Raw genomic sequence first — 23169 nt, 5'->3', positions numbered from 1 at the left:
AGAAATCAAAGATAAAATGTTCTAAAGAAAGATGTATTTCATGATTTTTTTTCTCAACCTTTGCAGGCTTTTCAGTCATACTCTAAATCAATTATAATTTTAGTGACTTATTTTTATCAATTATTTCCAAAACATTTTCACAGTACTCAAGTAAATAACTATTAATTTTCTTTTATACACATTTATATAATTTATGTTCTTTTATTTAACATAAATTATGAAATTATAAAAAGCACAATTCACAAAGACAAAGTTGCAAAGTACTAGTATTACTTTTTTCATTAAGTTGGTTGTGGGTACATGGGCATATGTTTCATTATTATTATTATTATTTGTTGTATCACTCTATTGTATATACTATTATATGTGGTGGTTTTTTTGTTTGTTTGTTTTTGTTTTTTTGCAGTACGTGGGCCTCTCACTGTTGTGGCTTCTCCCCGTTGCGGATCACAGGCTCTGGACACGCAGGCTCAGCGGCCATGGCCCACGGGCCCAGCCGCTCCGCGGCATGTGGGATCCTCCCGGACCGGGGCATGAACCCGTGTCCCCTGCATCGGCAGGCGGACTCTCAACCACTGCGCCACCAGGGAAGCCCTATATGTGTATTTTTAAAAAAGTAAATTAATAGTACGTTCAATTGGCATAAACATGATTGGGAAAAATAGCCAGTTCTCATGGTAAGTATGTAACAGTATTGGTAGTGAAAGCAGGAAAGCACCCCAAATTACCATAACTTTCAGTGTAACACGGACATCCATCAATTATGTGTTATTGTAGGAATGAGAGCGCCAGTTCACATCTACAATTCAATTAACTATTAGGTGGAATTTCTGTAAGAAAGTTTCTCTTACATTTGTAGGCAGGTGTCTGTCTCATCTACTCATCTGTGATCTCCTTACATTTAGAGCCTGGCTTTATTCAGACCTGTGCAATTCTCAGGGCTTTGAATGGTGTTGGCCCAGTATGCACATAATAAATATTTGTTCAATGAATAAAAGAAGGTTGAATGCAGAAGCATATGCACATTTGTTTTACTTATGCTTTTCTCTATCACTTAAGAAATTGAGTAGTTCACACTCTAATATTTTGTTATTTGCATCTTGCTGCTGCACTTAGTAACTTGGAATTAATTGGGTAATAGTATTTTCAGTCTCCAAGTTATAGTCGCATGATGAGCCACAGGAAAACGGGTTTCAAGCATGCACATGATTTGTTGTTTTCAGGCGTGAAATGAAGTTGTGTTTATAATGTCTGATTAGAAAAAAAGCTCTGTTGCATTCTCAAATTTCTATAGAACTATAGGAATTATTTAAGGAGTTAAAAAAAGTTACAATCACAGTTTACCTAGAAACTGATAAAGAAGTATTTCAAATCCCTTGTTTCCTGAAATTAGAATAAACCTTTAGAATCCTAAGAACATTAATGTGTTTGGACAGGTATTTTATGATAAAATTAAGCACCATGGCTAACAGCACTGAATGCTGTTGACAGGCTATAAAGCCAAATACCTTGTTGTATCAGCATTTGCATTCAGAATTAATTTGGTCCATGTACAGAAACAAACGCCTTATTGAATTCCATAGGACATAATACCCCCTCTATAGGCATAGAGCCATCCCACAATATCAGTTTATTAGTCTTAGAAATTACAGAATTCCAGCTCCAGCTGTTCCTTATGAGGTTCAAAGACCAAACAATTAAACAGGAATACATTTATATTTCTAAATGCTCAAAATAACCAGTCTCTTTGGTGTTATCCATTATGGAGAATTCTATAAATTTAATCCTTAAAGACATATCTTCTGAGTCTGTCTCTAAATGACATCAGAGCATTAAGATGATAAGTAGAAAATTTAACTATCCAAATGTCTGTTAATATCTTGCATCTTGGCATCATATAGATAAAAAAGTTGGGACATTGAAAACTGTCCTTTATTATATATGCTCTGAATCACTTATATGCAGTAACAAAGTAGATTTGAGCAGCCTCCCCACTGAGCAATGTCGCTTTCACATCAAAGCACAATCTTGAATATGAGCATCCCTCTAGAAGCTAGGAAATACCCTTAAACAAATTTAAAGGCTCAGCTGGCCAAATCTGTTAGGTGAATTTTATAAGCATATGTATGTATATATTATACATACATAAATGCATGCATATGTATATTATACATATATACACACACACATGCATACAACACATACATTAGATATATATAAAGTCTAATGTATACATAGATTAGAAGGGAAAGACTTCACCAAAACAGAGGCTTGAATTGGATCTTAAAAGAAGGCATGGGGAAAAATATTAATGCATGGGAATTTTATGAGTGAATAAAGGGATTTTATTTTTGCTAGAGGAGATTGTGTACAAAAGCATGGAAGTGTGAATGTGGTGCCTTTGGGTAACAGCATAGTTTGGTGTGGCTGAGATATAAAATGCAGAGGGATCTTAACTCACAGAACAAATGAAATGGAACATTTCCCCATAATCAATAGGAAGAAATCCTTGATACAGCTATGCAGGTCCATATAATGATGCAATAAAACCTAGTTATTAAGAGCATATCTTTGATACCACACATTAAACTAGTTTTAATGTTCCCTTCATTAGACGTTTTAAGTTTGGAGGACAGTGTGCTTATGTATGTTCCTGGCAGTATCCTTATGTTTTCACATCTATGTTGCAAGACCTAACCTTTATCCCAGGTGCTAGGCCCATGATTTTTAACTCTCCCCAAACTGCTTCTTCTACCATTATTGTACAATTGCCCCCAATCTGATGTTTTCTTTTGATCTTCATACTTCCTTCTCCTGCACATTTAAGCTCAATCAAATATAACTTTTCAATGCCTATAGCAACTCTTCAATTTTTTTCCATGCCTACTTGCAGCTCTCAGTTGGGTCCACATCATTTCTCATTTCAATGACTCTAATAGGTTTCTAACCAGTACCCATGATTTAAGTTTTCTCTTACTCATTTTCATGCATAGTGATGATATTTAGAAAAATCTTAAAATCACAGCTTTAATTATGTTAGTTCTCATTTCAATAGTTTCTCCTCATTGCCCATTACCTAAATAAAACTCATCACACTTTTAAGCCTGGCCTTCAAGTTCTTCCTTAATCTGACCTCAATATATCCATCTAGCCTCATATTCTACTACCTTGTTTATGCAGTCTACGTGATTGGCAAACAGAATTGGTTCAACATTACTCAAAATACTCTGCTCTCCACTCTGTGCCTCTAATCACATTTTTCCTCCACTTAGAATATCTTTGCATTGTCATTGCTTTCTGAAATTCTACCATCTCTCAAGGATCAACTTAAATATCACCTCTAGATGACAAATTTACTAACTCTCCCAACCAAATCAAAATACTTCCTTGTTTATACTTTCACTATTGTCTGAAGTATATTTGTTATGGCATTTAAGATTTTTATTTATTATACATTTTATTTTATAATTATTAATATTTGTTATTTTTATGTTTATTTTATGCTTTTAATTGTTTTTTATTTGTTTACTGGTAACAAGACCTAGCATGTACCTGGACACATAAACATTTAAAAATTGAGGTATGATCTACTCTTCCTTCTGCCACTATATTTATCTTTGTAAAACACAGATTTGAGCCCATGGCTTTGTTGGTTTAAAACTCATACACAAGCATTAAGCATGATTATGTAGCCTAAATCCATGTACCATTTCTTTTGTTAATTAATGCATTAATCTATCAAATATTTGATGAATGAGAAAGGTATTAGGAACTTTAAGAAAAATAAATAGATTTTTTTAAGTAAAGTTTTATTTATTGACTGAACAAGAGATAAATATGTGTCAACATTCAATGTTTTCCATATATTTTATATACCTTATCCTGGAAAACTTATCTATTTGATGAATTTTCCCCAGTCTCCTTTCTACAGTTAATAACCAAAATGATGTTTCTTCATATGGTTCAATAATTCAAAGGAAAACAACACCTCAACTTTACTTAGACTTAAACTTAAAAACTAACAGTACATTACTCTTTTGTATTTCCACCTCCAGCAAAGAGAAAATCAATGTCTCTGACTGAGAAAAAAAAAACAAACACTAAAATTATTTTTTAAATTTAAAAATGTTTTAAATATCAGATTTTAAAATGCAAAAATAAAACTGAATCACTGTGCTGTACACCTGAAACTAAAAGAACATTGTAAATTTACTATACTTCAATAAAAACAAAACAAAGCTAAAATAAAATGTAAAAATATGCTCTAAAATCTGAACTTCATGCTTTCAAATAAAAGCATCTGTTAAGACACATATTTGTTTTACAAAAACATATGTTTAAATTAGGAATTCAACATAGAAATACCTGTCAACACAGGATATAGTGGTATTTTTTAAAGTGGTTATTATTCTCTGACTCATGTAAATCTTAGGTATAAATCCAAGTCTTTCTCATGAAATTCTATATTATTGTATTATTCTCCATCTAAATTAATAATAATAGAATAAATTTACCACATAACAAAAAAAAAACTTTCAATATATAGTCAACAAATTACCCAAAATGTAGATGTTACAGGTGAGAATGGGGAAAAAATTAAAATATGATACCATCCCTGGACAAAAAGAAAGTTTTTCTCAGCCCTCTCCTACTGATTTCCACACCTACCTCTGTTAGACACCTACCATCTTAGAGACCTCTGGCTCCATTAGAGATCTAGACACCATCAGCTTTATTCTAAGTCAGCTGTCAAGTTAGTTAAAAAATTATTTAATAAATAAGCATCTCTATTTATTATTCCTTCTGGAGTACTTATGCTTTAAGAGACTTTGCTTGCTAAACTAACTAAATGTATCAAAAAGGGGATATATAGGGAATGTACTAGAAAAAGATCCATTTTTGGAGCAGCTTTTCCCATGCATCAAAATCAAAATGGTATAGATGTACCTCAGGATGCAACGGCCACACCATCAAAGTATTTCTAATACCAAAGAAGAGTAATTTATAGTTAATGTATTTTAATATGGTAATCACCATGTTCATTTTAACACTTAGATTATTAAAAAAAGAGGTAGATAAGGTATTAGAATAGAAAGGAAAAAAGAATCAAAATTTTATAAAAGAAAGAAATTATGTCTAGTTCAATTTTGAATTAATATCAAACCATAATTCATTCATTAACATCCAACTAATCTACAACTTATTCTGCAGAAAAAACTAAACATTGGTAACCATATCCTATAAACAGTATAATGCAAAGTTTCTGGACTTTATGAAAAAATTAAATAATGCTTTTCATTGTTACTGGTACAAGTGCAGATCACTAGGAATTCTATAAACTTAAAATAGAATGCCTCTTTTTTTTTTTTTTTTTTTTTTTTTTTTTTTACGGTAAACGGGCCTCTCACTGTTGTGGCCTCTCCCGTTGTGGAGCACAGGCTCCAGACGTGCAGGCTCAGCGGCCATGGCTCATGGGCCCAGCTGCTCCGCAGCATGTGGGATCTTCGCGGACCGGGGCATGAACCCGTGTCCCCTGCATCGGCAGGCGGACTCTCAACCACTGCGCCACCAGGGAAGCCCAGAATGCCTTTTTAAAAATGAAATCTATGGCTTTAAAAGAGAATCCTTCAAATAGATTTTTTTTGTTCCCTTTGTTCAGTACTCAGCACACTTAAACAAAAACATTTGACTAAAAATAAGGTGATGTAGGCAGTAATGGCCCATCTATAATGTAAGACCCTATTTCCTGAAATAACTCTTAATTCTGCACAAAATACTTAGACATTAATTTACTGAAATTGAACTAACACTAGTAAATACCTTGGTGCTTCAATTTAAAGATAATAAATTTGCCCCTTTAATAAAAGCAAATATGGTTTTGTTTTATGGTGAAGACTCCACAGACATAATGAGGATAAAGGTAAGAAAATGATTCTGTGGTTGTGGACAGGCAAAGTTAACTGAAAACATAGAAAATCAAGTCCAAATCTTGATAGTGTGAAGGGAGATTACCCAGTGTATGATGTAGGGAACTTAGTCTCCGAGGAAGAGGGAAATGAGTGGATTCCCTGATACTAGAACAGGTTAGCACTATGGGATAGCATTTAATATCAAACGATCCATCACCAATCTCCCACTGTCACCTTACCCAGTGAAAATAACTGAGCTATATGGAGCCTAAGAGATAAAGAAAGAATGAGAAAAGTGGAAATCGGAGAAAGACACAGAGAAAGAGTGAAAAACTACCCTCCATGGGAATGAATAGAATTACCAAGCTACAGAGGCAAGGCCAGATCCGCTCTGCACACCTGACATCAGCAGGTGCTCAATGTAAGCCTGAAGAAATGCCCCCAGGGATGCAAGTGTGAAGGAGAGGGTAATATGCCATACTTCTTTTGCTTTCTCATGGATTGGCCATCCCTCTATTAACTGAGAAAGTAGCTTGTGTGTTAGATGTGTTTCCTGAAAATCAACAATGAAAACATGTAAAATAGTAAAATTACCATCAGGGAGAATTTGGACTGTACCTCCTGGTTGCTTTTCCTGTGGAAAATCTTATGAACAAAGAAATGGGGGACTACTGCATTTCTCACCAAGGTCAAAAATCATATGCTTCCATCTTATCCATGACAGGAACTTAAAATAGCAGATGTATCCACCCAGTTTTTATTAGGACTATGTTGTAACCTTTGAAAACAGGCGTTTTCCTACTTTAAAACTGTCCCAGAGAAAGATGCTTCTAGATCCACAGCAGAAAAGTTCTTTCTCCCAATCTTTCAGAATTCATACCCTGAAAAGCACACAGTGAAGAAGATCTTTCTTCTCTATAAACAAGTCTCTCAAGGAGCTCATCCTTTGCCTTGATTTTTCTTCAGTGCAGACAAGGTTTTCATAGACAACATTCAAATCATCCCCTGAGCCTTCAGTACTCTATGCTAAGAGTTTTCTGAGTATTTTAACATTTTGATTAAATGCTTACATATTTTCCAATCACTTTAATGATTAAACAAAACTCTGTGAAAAAAATTGCAATCACTTAATTTATTACTTATCTATAATAAATTGACTCAAATTTGATTTCTTTGTTTCAAATGTATCCAGGCAATTTGTTTCCACAATTACTAAATTAAAAAAAGTAAACATTTTCTTATCAAAATGTCAATATATATATATATTTTTCAATTATGCTTCAAAAATACATCCAGGAGTACATTTGCAAATAGGATGCTTAGCTACTCATTTTATTAATTTTGCCATTTTGAGTTTGGCAAGCCAGTTTTTCAAAGCACTTGTGTGTGAAAAAAGGGCTTATTTTTGTGCTTTTTTTATATAATAAGTTTCAGCTGATGAGTTATTTCATGCAAATAATTAAATACCAAATTACAATATGTGGTGAGTAGAAAATTACTAATAGAATATGCCTATCAAATCTGAGGAATATTAAAATGTGCATATGGGTTCAGTTCAGTTAACAGAAAAATTGGATTCCAATCATTTACTCTTGATAGCAATTTTGCCCTCTGTTCTTAGGTTCACCTGATATAACATTACAAGACAAGCTATATTTGCAAAATACCACCTGGGATCATGCCTTGCACAATATCCATTATTTTCTCAATAGTTTTATGCATGTTTTGTACATTATTTGAAAAGTCTTCAGGAACACAGTTGACATGTAACCAAGGGATTCTGTTTTTGCAACTTTTCAATAAAAAGTGGCACAGCTAAAAATCAGAATATAAGAAGGTTTCTATGGAGAAATATATCAAAGTAGCTGATTAAAAATGGAAAGACTTTTTACCCTTCATAAATTCTATGAAATTTCTATGAAAGTTGAAATACTAATTAACATAATAATTGTTTAAGGGCAGTTAAAAAACAATATTTTCACATTAATCCTTCTATTTAAATAAAGGCTTTTTCACACTTGCTACTCAGGCTATTATGTACTTTCATTAATTTCATTTCTTGTCAGAAAAAAAGATTGTAGCTTTACTAATGGTAATACAGGGCCTGAAAACATTACCAATGCTATATAAATAGATGTACACTGGGAAGAAAACAATTTTTAGGTATTGTTATTGTATGTTATAATAATGACACCTCACACAAAATGTCATTCATATTTTTTAGCAAATATGATCTTCATTATATTTATTTAGTCTTACTCTATCCTAAACTATAGAAACAATATTCCATGGGTATCTTCAAAAATGCATATTATTTAGTCACAAAGGGAGCTGTATATGAGAGAAGTGAGAGAGTAGACTAATTCTATCAATTTATCATAAAAGAAATCATTACTGTCTTCCATACAATGAATTAATGTTGTCACTTTTGTACACATATAAATTAAGTCACATAATTATATAAGCTAATACTCAGTAGGTACTTTTTAAAAGGTTTTAGCCATATTATCTCTTTTAATATCAAAACAATCCTATGATGTAAGTACTACTATATTTTTTCCATTTCACAGATAAGGAGATTGAGGCCCAGAATTTCAATTTCTTTGAAACTTTTAAAAGGAAAATCTAAAACTACTTGTAAATTTTTCGTATTAATCAAGAATAGCATAGTATCTTATCCTCAGTGGATACTCAATAACTAAACATTGCTATGTCTTCTAAGAATGTTCCACAGGACCCTGGTTTGAGGAATACTAATAAGTATTGCATGAAAATTATTGCAGCATCCAATATATTTGGAAAGTTTTAGTCAAAATTAAAAATGGTTTCTTTTATGTAGGACTCCTGAGAACCCAAAGTATGACAATGTATTAAGAAGAGTATGATTTGCTCTATTTTTCAAAATTGTAAAATTGGAGAAACTTCCTTTTTCAGGCCTTCTCTCTTGAAGAACTAGCATTTGGCAAAACATTTTCAGGACATTGCTTTAAATTTTTATATATTCTAGTGATTACTTATATGTTCTTTGAAAGTGTTAGGTCTTGGTAAACAACGTGTCATTTAAATTTGCAGTCTTTGTTCCTGATTCTTTGCCTTATGAGGGAAGAAAATTGATCATAAACCTACAGATTTCCATAATAAATGAAAAATGGTCACTGCTCATGTCTAATATTTGGTGTGTTTTAGTCAGGCATTTTAGTTGTAAGCCACAGAAACAGATTCAAGTTGATTTCGGCAGAAAAGGAATGTACTGAAAAGATATTAGTAGCTCAGACAATCACTGGATAACTGGAGAACCAGGCTCAGAAACAGCGTAAGATGATGCTTAAGATAGTGCCATAGAACTGCTGCCATGCAACCAGTTCCAGTGCAGGACCATTGCTTAGACTAGCGTTACTGCTGTGCGACAGTGACAGCTGACAATGGGTGCTACAACTGGTACTGCTGTTACTCTTGCCCCAGAAACTCAATAATGTTTTTACAGACTCTACCATCAGGAGGAAATTTCTAGTTTCCTCTTGTTTGTTCCTAGTTTCTGAATCAAACTCTGGGGTAGATCCATTTGATTGGTGGATCCATGGACACGTACCTATAACCTAGCTGAAGGGAGGCTGGAAAAGAAAGTATTTGACAATTTTATATTCCAGCCTCCCATCAAAACTCATAATGTGAGGAATTCCTCGATCCCTAGGAAGGAGTTCAGGTTCTAAGTAGTTAAAATGGATTAGAAATATTCAGCATCTGGAGGCACCAATCTTCTGTGTAAATTGAGCTCTAATGGCTATGGCTTGCTCTCACCTCTAGCCCTCCACTTTCTAATTTGTTGAAGCTATGGAATTCTACAAAGATCTCTTCTCTTTAATTCACATATATAGCATTTGTATGCTTATCAGGCATGCCTAAGTCCTGTAACGGGAGCTTGAAGCTCCTAACATGGTGCTTAAGTTAAAGATATTTTTGTCTAAACATATTATTGTAAACTAAAACTATAATCAAGTGATAAGCCTCTGAAAATTTATCTTCTAGTTTATCTGCTTTGGGAAAACATAATCTATTTTCTACTCTCATCTCCTACCCCAAGGTAGAGATCAATGATTAATTGAAGCTTATGTCCAAACATCCAAAACTGGAGAAGAAACTCAATGGAGTAATTCTTGGCCATAGGAACTAGAGATTCCACATGTGGAATTTACTGTCCCTTTAGTCTGAGCACCATGTCTAATAATTTTGGCAGAATTGTTGAAACTCTCTGACTGAAGAACCCAATCAGAATAACAGTCATAGAACATGTCATACTATAATCCACTATTAAAATCTATTTTGTGATGAGAGTCAATATTTGACAGGGAATATGCATTTTAAAAAGTATTTTGTTCAAAGAATGACTGACTATGGATTGGTGACTGTTAGTCTCTGTTGAGAGAAAACAAAGATGTTAATCATTCCCAAGAATATAGCCAAGATCACATCTAATGACAATCTCTCCATATGTATTCTAGTGCCTTACCATTCTGGGTAGTTTCCAAACAGATGCTACCCAGGGATAAATATTTGGTGGGTATATTGGGTACAGCATTTAGACTTATTAGTCTCCATCAGGTTAAGCAGGAAAACAACAGGTGTGTGTTAATGTGATTTTTCTTACCTATCAAATGTCTCAAGTGTCAGGCACAGTCTTCAAGAAAGTGAGGTGGTACTCCAGGGACAATTATATTTACAACCCATTCATGAGATACCAAAGTATCCAATATGATACTCAATTAACCTATATTACTTTATGCCATAGTTTTCAAAAAGAATTTTTTTCTATAAGATAATACAATCTACCATCCCCTATCTCTATCTTTTTAGACTCTATGGGTCCCAATTATAGAGGACATTATAGTGTGTCATTGCAGCACACACACATACACATACACTCCCTAGATTTTGGTGGCTACCTTCTTTATTGTGAGATTATAACATGAGCTCCCATTATTTTGATTCAGAACCTCTCCCTGCAGGGAACTTCTTTCTACACAAAAGTGAAAGTGGCCCTCAATTTTACATGCTCTTCACCAAAAGTTGCCTGTGCTAGAGACTATATTTCCTATAGTCTGTAGGTGGATCATTACCTTGTGCCTGAACTACAGGAAACAGTCCATTCAGTTAAATCTAGCTTCCTCACCTCATATAGAAATAGAAAGATAGGGATGGGACAGACTGTCCTGTTTATTTAAACCATCTTCCTTTACTCTCCTTGAGGGCAGTACTCAAGAAGTACAGTTATATAGGAAATGTTTTACTGAAGCCATGGGGAAATTTTTTATTAAAGTATAATGGGGAAATTTTTTATTTTTTAACATCTTTACTAGAGTATAATTGCTTTACACTGGTGTGTTAGTTTCTGCTTTATAACAAAGTGAATCAGCTATACATATACATATATCCCCATATCTCTTGCGACTCCCTCCCTCCCACCCTCCCTATCCCACCCCTCTAGGTGGTCACAAAGCACGGAGCTGATCTCCCTGTGCTATGCGGCTGCTCCCCACTAGCTATCGGTTTTACATTTGGTAGTGTATATATGTCCATGCCACTCTCTCACTTTGTCTCAGCTTACCCTTCCCCCTCCTCGTGTCCTCAAGTTCATTCTCTAGTAGGTCTGTGTCTTTACTCCCATCCTGCTCCTAGGTTCTTCATGACCATTTTTTTTTTTTTTAGATTCCATATATATGTGTTAGCATATGGTATATAACAGGGAAAATTTAAAGCTGTTCTTAAAATAAAACTTTTCTTAATCCAAAAACAGTCACTTAGAAAATCAAGCCCTTCACAATTTCCCTTTAAATCTCTTTATTCTCTTCCACACGTTCCCACTACCAATTGGGTTTCTTTTATAGGCTCCTTAGCACCCTGAAAAGCAACACCTTTAGAAAATTTCTCTCTACAATTCTCTAGTCATCTGTTTAGAAATATCTGCAACAGAAAATGGTTTTGCTGCCTGGATTCTTTCCCTTCCTTCTTTAGTTCATTTCCTCAATCTGAGTAGCTTAAATTCTAATTAACACACACAAAGACTTCATCATAAGAACAAGATAAATATTGGGAAGGGACCAGGTGCTGAATGGTATGTTCCTTTAGATAGGATCTCCTCTCTTAGTCTCCTCTCCAGTTTAATTTGAAGACTTGAGCTTTTATTAGCTGATACCCCTTTTGTGTTCAGCATGTTCACAGTATTATAAGGAAATATATAAATTATTAGGAGAGAACAATATAACTTAAAATGAAAAAGATATTTTCTAAAAATCATCTATTCTGAAATGCCCTTTGCCATTCCACAAACAAAGTCACAATGTTATGTAGAGTCAAGTTTAAATTATTTCCTTCTTCCCCCTTAAGGCTGACAGAATGAGAAGGACATTTTATGGGACACCTGTAACTGCTCTTCCCTTTGAAATTAGCCAGAACTGGAGATGTTCTCCCTCTGTCATCTTTCCTGGAAATATCATCAGTTTTGTTTTTTAAAGCAGTAAGTTGAAAATTGCTCATACAGAACCAAAGACCAGTACTGACAACAAATGCCCAATGAGGAAGAAATAATGATTTTTTTGCATCAGTGAAGAAAAATGGTTATGTCTATAGGTAATGATTTTTTTAAACATCTTTATTGGAGGATAATTGCTTTACAATGGTGTGTTAGTATCTGCTGTATAACAAAGTGAATCAGCTATACATATACATTATCCCCATATCTCTTCCCTCTTGCATCTCCCTCCCATCCTCCCTATCCCATCCCTCTAAGTGGTCACAAAGCACTGAGCTGATCTCCCTGTGCTATGCAGCTGCTTCCCACTAGCTATCATTTTACATTTGGTAGTGTATATATGTCAATGCTACTGTCTCACTTCATCCCAGCTTACCCTTTCCCCTCCCCATGTCCTCAAGTACATGCTCTACATCTGCATCTTTATTCCTGTCCTGCCCCTAGGTTCTTCAGAACCTTTTCTTTTTCTTTTTAGATTCCATATATATGTGTTTGCATACAGTATTTGTTTTTCTCTTTCTGACTTATTATCAAAATGTTCCATTAACTTGGTCTCAGGGAAAATTATTGCACACATATTATCTCTGTGTTCAAAGTCATTAAAACATCTAAAAAGATTATTTCTCAAAACAACTTGTTTAATTATTGATAAAGTAATTAACTAAAATAAACAATTTCAAATTTATTCTCTCATGTCTTGTTTACATAAGATTTATTATTGTTTAATTTCCTTGTCATTGCAAAGCTACAACTGAAAAATACGGCTAAAGCATGGGACAAATTTTCAATTTTTTTCCAAATTTAATACAAGGAGAAAATATGGATTTTAAAAACAAATGAAGGGGGGACCTTCAAGATGGCAGAGGAGTAAGACATGGAGATCACCTTCCTCCCCACAAATGCATCAAATATACAGCTACATGTGGAACAACTCCTACAGAACACCTACTGAACACTGGCAGAAGACCTCAGACTTTCCAAAAGGCAAGAAACTCCCCACATACCTGGGTAGGGCAAAAGAAAAAAGAAAAAACAGAGACAAAAGAATAGGGATGGGACTTGCACCAGTGGGAGGGAGCAGTGAAGGAAGAAAAGTTTCCACACACTGGGAAGCCCCTTCACTGGTGAAGACACGGAGTGGGTGGGGGAAAGCTTCAGAGCCACGGAGGAGAGCACAGCAACAGGGGTGCAGGGGGCAAAGCAGAGAGATTCCCGTACAGAGAATCCATGCCGACCAGCACTCACCAGCTTGAGAGGCTTTTCTGCTCACCCACCAGGATGGGTCGGGGCTGGGAGCTGAGGCTCAGGCTTCGGAAGTCAGACTCCAAGGAGAAGACTGGAGTTGGCTGCATGAAGACAGCCTGACAGGGTTAGTGCACCACAGCTAGCCGGAGGGACTCCAGGAAAAAGCCTGGACCTGCCTAAGAGGCAAGAGACCATTGTTTCAGGGTGCACGAGGAGAGGGGATTCCTTCCTCATCTGCCCACAGAAGGCAGAGCACCACTTAAACAAGCTCCAGAGATGGGCGTGAGCCACTGCTATCGGCTCAGACCACAGACATGAGCATAAAACTCTAGCGCTGCTGCTGCAGCCACCAAGACGCATACGTGCAAGCACAGGTCACTATCCACACACCCCAGGAGCCTGGGCAGCCCGCCACTGCCAGGGTCCCGTGATCCAGGGACAACTTCTCTGGGAGAACACATGGCGTGCCTCAGGCTGTTGCAATGTCATGCTGGCCTCTGCTACCGCAGGCTTGCCCCACATTCCGTACCCCTCCCTCCCCCCGGCTTGAGTGAGTCACAGACCCCGAATCAGCTGCTGCTTTAACCCCGTCCTGTCTGGGCAGTAACAGAGGTCTGAGGGTGACCTACACACAGAGATGGGGCCAAATCCAAAGCTGAATCCCAGGAGCTGTGCCAACAAAGAAGAGAAAGGGAAATCTCTCCCAGCAGCCTCAGGAGCAGCGGATTAAATCTCCACAATCAACTTGATGTACCCTGCATCTGTGGAATCCTGCATCTGTGGAATACCTGAATAGAAAATGAATCATCCCAAAACTGAGGTGGTGGACATTGTGAGCAACTGTAGTCTTGGGGTTTTCTGTCTGTGACTGACTTGTTTCTGATCTTTATGTTTATCTTAGTATAGTTTTTAGTGCTTGTTATCATTGGTGCGTTTGTTTACTAGTTTGGTTGTTCTCTTCTTTTTTCTATTATTATTACTTTTTATTTTAATAGTTTTAAAAATGTATTTGTTATAATAATTTTTTAATTTTTTTAAAATTTATTATTATCATTTTCTTTCTTTTTTTCTCTCTTTGTTTCTAGGCCTTGTGGCTGACAGTGTCCTGATGCTCCAGCCTGGTGTCAGGCCTGAGCCTCTGAATACGGAGAGCAAAGTTCAGGACATTGGACCACCGGAGACCTCCCGGCCCAAGTAATATCATCGGTGAGAGCTCTCCCAGAAATCTCCATCTCGACACTAAGACCCAGCTCCACTCAATGGCCAGCAAGATCCAGTGCTGGATGCCCCATGCCAAACAACCAGCAAGCCAGGAACAGAACACCACCCATTAGCAAAGACGCTGCCTAAAAACATACTAAGTTCACAGACACCCAAAAACACACCACAGGATGAAGCCCTGCCCACCAGAAAGCAAGATCCAGCCTCAGCCACCAGTACCTAAGCACCAGTCCAGTTCCACCAGGAAGCCAGTCCAGTTCCACTACATAAGCCACTGAAACAACCTTACCCACTGGGGGCAGACACTAAAAATAACAGGTACTGTGAACCTCAAGTCTGAGAAAAGGAGACCCCCAAACAGTAAGTTAAACAAAATGAGAAGACAGAGAAATACGCAGCAGATGAAGGAACAAGGTAAAAAGCCACCAGACCAAACAAATGAAGAGGAAATAGGCAGCCTATCAGAAAAAGAAGTCAGAGTAATGATAGAAGAGATGATGCAAAATCTTGGAAAAAGAATGGAGAAAATACAAGAACTGTAAAAATACAAGAAATGTAAGCAGGAAACACCAGAGAAGGAAAAGACCTACAACAACAAACCCAAAACAATTAAGAAAATGGTAATAGGAACATACATATCGATAATTACCTTAAATGTAAATGGATTAAAAGTTCCAACCAAAAGACATAGGCTGGCTGAATGGATACAAAAACAAAACCTGTATATATGCTGTCTACAGGAGACCCACTTCAGACCTAGGGACACATACAGACTGAAAGTGAGGGGATGGAAAAGATATTCCATGCAAATGGAAATCAAAAGAAAGCTGGAGTAGCAATTCTCATATCAAACAAAATAGATTTTAAAATAAAAACTATTACAAGAGACAAAGAAGGAAACTACACAGTGTTCAAGGGATGAATCCAAGAAGAAGATATAACAATTGTAAACATTTATATACCCAACATAGGAGCACCTCAATACATAAGGCAAATGCTAACAGCCATAAAAGGGGAAATCAGCAGTAACACAATAATAGTAGGGGACTTTAACACCTCACTATCACCAATGGACAGATCATCCAAAATGAAAATAAATAAGGAAACACAAGCTTTAAATGATACATTAAACAAGATGGGCTTAATTGATGTTTATAGGACATTCCATCCAAAAACAACAGAATACACTTTCTTCTCAAATGCTCATGGAACATTCTCCAGCATAGATCATATCCTGTGTCACAAATTAAGCCTTGGTAAATTTAAAAAAATTGAAATCGTATCAAGTATCTTTTCTGACTACAATGCTCTGAGACGAGATATAAATTACAGGAAAAAAAAAACTGTAAAAAACACAAACACATGGAGGATAAACAATACACTACTTAATAACCAAGAGATCCCTGAAGAAATCAAATAGGAAATAGGAAAATACCTAGAAACAAATGACAATGAAAACACGATGACCCAAAACCTATGGGACGTAGCAAAAGCAGTTCTAACAGGGAAGTTTATAGCAATACAATCCTACCTCAGGAACAAGAAACATCTCAAATAAACAACCTAACCTTACACCTAAAGCCATTAGAGAAAGAAGAACAAAAAAATCCCAAAGGTAGCAGAAAGAAAGACATCGTAAAGATCAGATCAGAAATAAATGATAAAGAAATGAAGAAAATAATAGCAAAGATCGGTAAAACTAAAAGCTGGTTCTTTGAGAAGATAAACAAAATTGATAAACCATTAGCCAGCCTCATCAGGAAAAAAAAGGAGAAGACTCAAATCAACAGAATTAGAAGTGAAAGAGGAGAAGTAACAACTGATACTGCACAAATACAAAGTATCATGAGAGACTACTACCCGCTACTGTATGACGATAAAATGGACAACCTGGAAGAAATGGACAAATTCTTAGAAAAGCACAATCTTACAAGACTGAAGAAATACAACCAGGAAAAAATAGAAAATATAAACAGACCAATCACAAGCACTGAAATTGAGACTGTGATTAAAAATCTTCTGACAAACAAAGCCAGGACCAGATGGCTTCACAGGTAAATTCTATCAAACAAGTAGAGAAGAGCTAAAACCTATGCTTCTCAAACTCTTCCAAAATATAGCAGAGGGAGGAACACACCCAAACTCATTATACAAGGCCACCATCACCCTGAAACCATAACCGGACAAAGATGTCACAAGGAAAGAACACTACAGGCCAATATCACTGATGAATATAGATGCAAATATCCTCAACAAAATACTAGCAAACAGAATCCAACTGCACATTAAAAGGATCATACAACATGACCAAGTTGTGTTTATCCCATGAATGCAAGGATTCTTCAATACACGCAAATCAATCAATGTGATACACCATGTTAACAAATTGAAGGAAAAACACGATATGATAATCTCAAATGAGGCAGAAAAAGCTTTCATCAAAATTCAACACCATTTATGATAAAAACTCTCCAGAAAGTAGGCATAGAGGGAACTTTCCTCAACATAATAAAGGCCATATATGACAAATCGACAGCCAACATCGTTTTCAATGGTGAAAAATAGAAGGCATTTCCTCTAAAATCAGGAGCAAGACAAGGATGCCCACTCTCACCACTATTATTAACATAGTTTTGGAAGTTTTAGCCACGGCAATCAGTGAAGAAAAAGAAATGGAAGCATCCAAATTTGAAAAGAAGTAAAACTGTCACTGTTTGCAGATGACATGATACTATACATAGAGCATCCTTAAGATGCTACCAGAAAGGTACTAGAGCTAATCAATGAATTTGGTATAGTAGCAGGATGCAAAACTGATGCACAGAAATGACTTGCATCCCTATACAGGAATGATGAAAAATCTGAAAGAGAAATTAAGGAAACACTCCCATTTACCATTGCAACAAAAAGAATAAAATACCTAGGAAAAAACCGACCTAAGGAGACAACAGATGTGTATGCAGAAAATTATAAGGCACTGATGAAAGAAATTAAAGATGATACAAACAGATGGAGAGATATACCATGCTCTTGTATTGGAAGAATGGACATTGTGAAAATGACTACACTACCCAAAGCAATCTACAGATTCAGTGCAATCCCTATCAAACTACCAATGTTGTTTTTCACAGAACTAGAACAAAAAATTTCACAATTTGTATGGAAACACAAAAGATGCTGAATAGTCAAAGCAAGCTTGAGAAAGAAAAATGGAACTGGAGGAATCAGGCTCCATGACTTCAGAATATACTACAAATCTACAATAATCAAGACAGTATGGTACTGGCAGAAAAATGAAAATATAGATCAATGGAACAGAATAGAAAGCCCAGAGATAAACCCACACACACATGGTCACCATATCTTGAATAAAGGAGGCAAGAATATACAATGGAGAAAAGACAGCCTCTTCAATAAGTGTGCTGGGAAAACTGGACAGCTACATGTAAGAGAATGAAATTAGAACACTTCCTAACACCATACACAATAAATTCAAAATGGATTAAAGACCTCAATATAAGTCAAAACACTATAAAACTGTTAGATGAAATAATAGGAAAAACACTCTATGACATAAATCACAGCAAGATCATTTTTGACCCACCTCCTAAAGAAAAGGAAACAAAAATAAAGAAATGGGACCTAATGAACCTTAAAACCTTTTGCGCAGCAAAGGAAATCGTAAACAAGACTAAAAGACAACCCTCAGAATGGGAGGATATATTTGCAAATGAAGTAACTGACAAAGGATTAATCTCCAAAATTTACATGAAACTCATGCAGCTCGATATCTAAAAAACAAACAACCCAATCCATAATAGGCAGAAAACCTAAATAGACATTTCTCCAAAGAAGATATACAGATTGCCAACAAACACATGAAAGGATGCTCAACATCACTAATCATTAGAGAAATGTAAATCAAAACTACAATGAGTCACCTCACACCGTTCAGAATGGCTATCATCAAAAATCTAGAAACAATAAATGCTGGAGAGGCTGTGGAGAAAAGGGAACCCTCCTGCACTGTTGGCAGGAATGTAAATTGATTCAGCCACTGTGGAGAACAGTATGGAGTTTCCTTAAAAAACGAAAAATAGAACTACCATATAACTCAGCAATCCCACTTCTGGGCATATACCCTGAGAAAAACATAATTCAAAAAGAATCATGTACCACAATGTTCATTGAAGCACTATTTGCAATAGCCAGGACATGGAAGCAACCTAAGTGTCCATCAATAGGTGAATGGATAAAGAAGATGTGGCACATATATACAATGGAATAATACTCAGCCATAAAATGAAACAAAATTGAGTTATTTGTAGTGAGGTGGATGGACCTAGAGTCTGTCATACAGAGTAAAGTAAGTCGGAAAGAAAAACCTAATACCATATGCTAACACATATATATAGAATCTAAAAAACAAATAATGGTTCTGATGTATCTAAGGGTAGGGCAGGAATAAAGACGCAGACATAGAGAATGGACTTGAGGACATGCGGAGGGGGAAGGTTAATCTGGGATGAAGTGAGAGAGTAGCATTGACATATTTACACTACCAAAAGTAAAATAGATAGCTAGTGGGAAGCAGCTGCATAGCACAGGGAGATCAGCTCCGTGCTTTGTGACCACCTAGAGGGGTGGGATAGGGACTGTGGGAGAGAGACGCGAGAGGGAGTGGATATGGGGACATATGTATACATATAGCTGATTCACTTTGTTATACAGCACAAACTAACTCAACATTGTAAAGCAATTATATTCCAATAAAGAGGTTAAAAAAAATTAAAACAAACACAAGATGTTACAAGTCAATAAATCAATACCTTTAAAATTCAAAGGAGAAAATGTGCATTTTAAGTTTCTTGTCACCAAAAGACACTTATAATTCAAATTAATAGGATTTACAATGTCATTTCATGAACATAGAAATTATGATAAGTAAAAATGTGTTGCAGAGCTAAATCACATTGAAATTTTTATGTGGTTATAAAAGGGCTCTAAAGAGAGTTAGTCTGGGCTCAATCTCAGCTTTGACATTTTCTAACTGCCTGGCTTTGGCATGTTAAACTCTCTGTGCCTCAGTTTTCTCCTGTAAAGTGGAGATAATAAGGCTGTTGTAACGATTATATAAGTTTATACATAGAGGCACTTGAAAAGTACCTGGCAAACAGGAAGAAGTACAAAAGTTTTGTTATTGTTATGTGTTGTTGTTGCTGTTGTTTGCATTTGCAAAACTACACACTATAAGACAATTGAACATAATATTAAATAAACTATTAGAGAGAAATATACATGGCTCATCTTTCTTTAAATTCTCAAAAATGCATCATGTGAAAAAATATATTAATAATGGCAGGTTCTTGATATGACTGGCTTTTGAAAATAACATTATTTTTGTGTAATTACAAAAATAAATGTATGATATCTCAAGCATTTAGACCACAAGTCATTTGTAATCATACAAGAAGATACAACATCATGAACAGCAACTGTGGAAAATATGCTTCATTCAAAGAGGACCTAAGATGGATGGGTCCAAATTTACCACAGTAGTGTGATGCTACATGATGCTAGAATTTAGCATAGTAAAGACAAATCTCAGTGTATACTTAAATGGAAGTTCCAGAGAACACTCACTATGATGCACAATTCCTCAAAAGGAGATGAAAAATAGGGTTTAACATTTGGCAAAAATGCTTAAATGTTTCATTGGGCTACAAGGTTAATTACCAAGAACAATTAATTGTTATAACCCAAATGGAGAGGACTCTTCAGAAAGATTAACTGTGGTATTTTTCTGCTTACTAACCCAAACACTTTTAACATTTTCACTTTCTTATTGTCCCTTATTTATTTTTTTAAATATTTTTAAAATTAATTTTTATTGGAGTAAATGTTCTTTACAATGTTGTGTTAGTTTCTACTGTACAGCAAGGTGAATCAGTTATACATATACATACATCCCCTTTTTTTTTTATTTCCTTCCCATTGAGGTCACCACAGAGCACTGAAGTGTGTTCCCTGAGCTATACAGTAGGTTCTCATTAGTTATCTATTTTATACATAGTGTATATATAGTGTATATAGTGTATATATGTCAAACCCAACCTCCTAATTCATCCCATCCCTCTTGTCCCCACTTGGGTCCATACATTTGTTCTCTATGTCTGTGTCTCTATTTCTGCTTTGCAAATAGGATCATCTATACCATTTTTCTAGATTCTTCATATATGCATTAATATATAATATTTGCTTTTCTCCTTCTGACTTACTTCACTCTGTATGACAGTCTCTAGGTCCATCCACATCTTTGCAATGACCCAATTTAATTCCTTTTTATGGCTGAGTAATATTCTATTGTATATATGTGCCACATCTTCTTTATCCATGCATCTGTCCATGGACATTTAGGTTGCTTCCATGTCCTGGCTATTGTAAGTAGTGCTGCAATGAACATTGGGGTGCATGTGTCTTTTTGAATTATGGTTTTCTCTGGGTATATGCCCAGTAGTGGGATCGCAGGGTCATATGATATTTCTACTTTTAGTTTTTTAAGGAACCTCCATACTGTTCTCCATAGTGGCTGTATCAAAAATAAACTCAAAATGGATTAAAGACCTGAATGTAAGGCCAGACACTATAGGACTCTTAGAGGAAAACATAAGCAGAACACTCTGACATAAATTGCAGCAAGATCTTTTTAGACCCACCTCCTAGAGTAATGAAAGTAAAAACAAAAATAAACAAATCTGACCTAATTAAAATTAAAAGCTTTGCACAGCAAAGGAAACCATAACAAGATGAAAAGACAACCCTCAGAATGCAAGAAAATATTTGCAAACAAAGAAACTGACAAAGGATTAATTTCCAAAATATACAAACAGCTCATGGAGATCACTGTCAAAAAAACAACCCAATCCAAAAATGGGCGGAAAACCTAAATAGACATTTCTCCAAAGAAGACATACTGATGGCCAACAAATACATAAAAAGATGCTCAACATCACTAATTATTAGAGAAATGCAAATCAAAACTACAATGAGGTATCACCTCATACTGTTCAGAATGGCCATCATTAAAAAACCTACAAACAATAAATGCTGGAGAAGGTGCAGAGAAAAGGGATTCCTCTTGCACTGTTGGTGAGAATGTAAATTGATACAGCCACTATGGAGAACAGTATGGAGGTTCCTTAAAAAATCATTCTCCCTTATTTATTAAATATTATCTGCTCTTAAAAGTCAGTCTCAAAGCCTGTTTCTTCAGAAACCATTGACTATTGCTACCCCTTTCCCCAGGGGATGTCATTGCCCTCATTTGAATTCAGACTGCAGCTATTTTCTCTTCATCCATTTAGTCCATTTATTCTGAGCAGCCTTTTACTTTTAGCTAACTTTTCATATGCATGTTTCCTCTGTACATAGATAAAATGTAAGTTCCTTGAGGTCCAAGAAACATTTGAATAGGTTCTATTCCCCTTATTTATTTTGATATCACCTTGAACATTGTAACTTCTTCAATGTGTGTTACTTGATGAAAGAAAGGAAAAGAAAAATGAAGAGATTATCCACTTTTTGTATTAAAAAGCCTGGAGTTGTTCATTTGAAGTTAAAACACAATATTATTGCAAATGACTTAATATTTACTACTAGATAGATGACAGTAATAATGTGATTGATATGAAAACAATGTCTTTTAATTTTCAGAGCTAAATACAACATAAATTAAGAAAAAAATGAGCCAATTTTTATTATAATATTTGTTTTTAGAGAAAAAAACTTTTCTTTTACTTTCAAACTATTGGAAAGAAATTCCAGTTGACTTTCTTTAAGATATTTTTATTGACTTCTTCAACTGATAGATAGATGGCAGCCTGAAAAATTATGCCTGCCTTGTAAGTATTATTCTGCTTTTATGTCATTCAACCATTAAATGTCCCATAGCCAAGTGACAGTCTCAGCAAAACACATCTAGTATTATATCAAAGCTTGTCATTCTCCTTGCCAAGGGCCTGACCATAAAAGGTGTCTGAATCTGAGCAAGCTACTGAAATTGAATCAAAATAGAAAGTGTGTATTGGGAGACTAGGGACAGTAGAGATCAGAGTGACAGGGAGGGCAGGATTTTATAACTGCTGCAAAGGGTAAAGACAAATTTCTTTTAATGAAAATAGTTCTTTCTCTTAATTAGAAATAGAATAATTGTTTAGAGTATTACAACTGTATATAAAATATAATATATATTATTAGTCATTATTCAAA

The sequence above is a fragment of the Aethalodelphis obliquidens genome, unplaced genomic scaffold (assembly GCF_003676395.1).
Source record: "Aethalodelphis obliquidens isolate GAN/ISIS:26980383/991018 unplaced genomic scaffold, ASM367639v1 scaffold4, whole genome shotgun sequence".
Classification (NCBI taxonomy): Eukaryota; Metazoa; Chordata; class Mammalia; order Artiodactyla; family Delphinidae; genus Aethalodelphis; species Aethalodelphis obliquidens.
Note: the sequence above shows the minus strand (reverse complement) of the source record.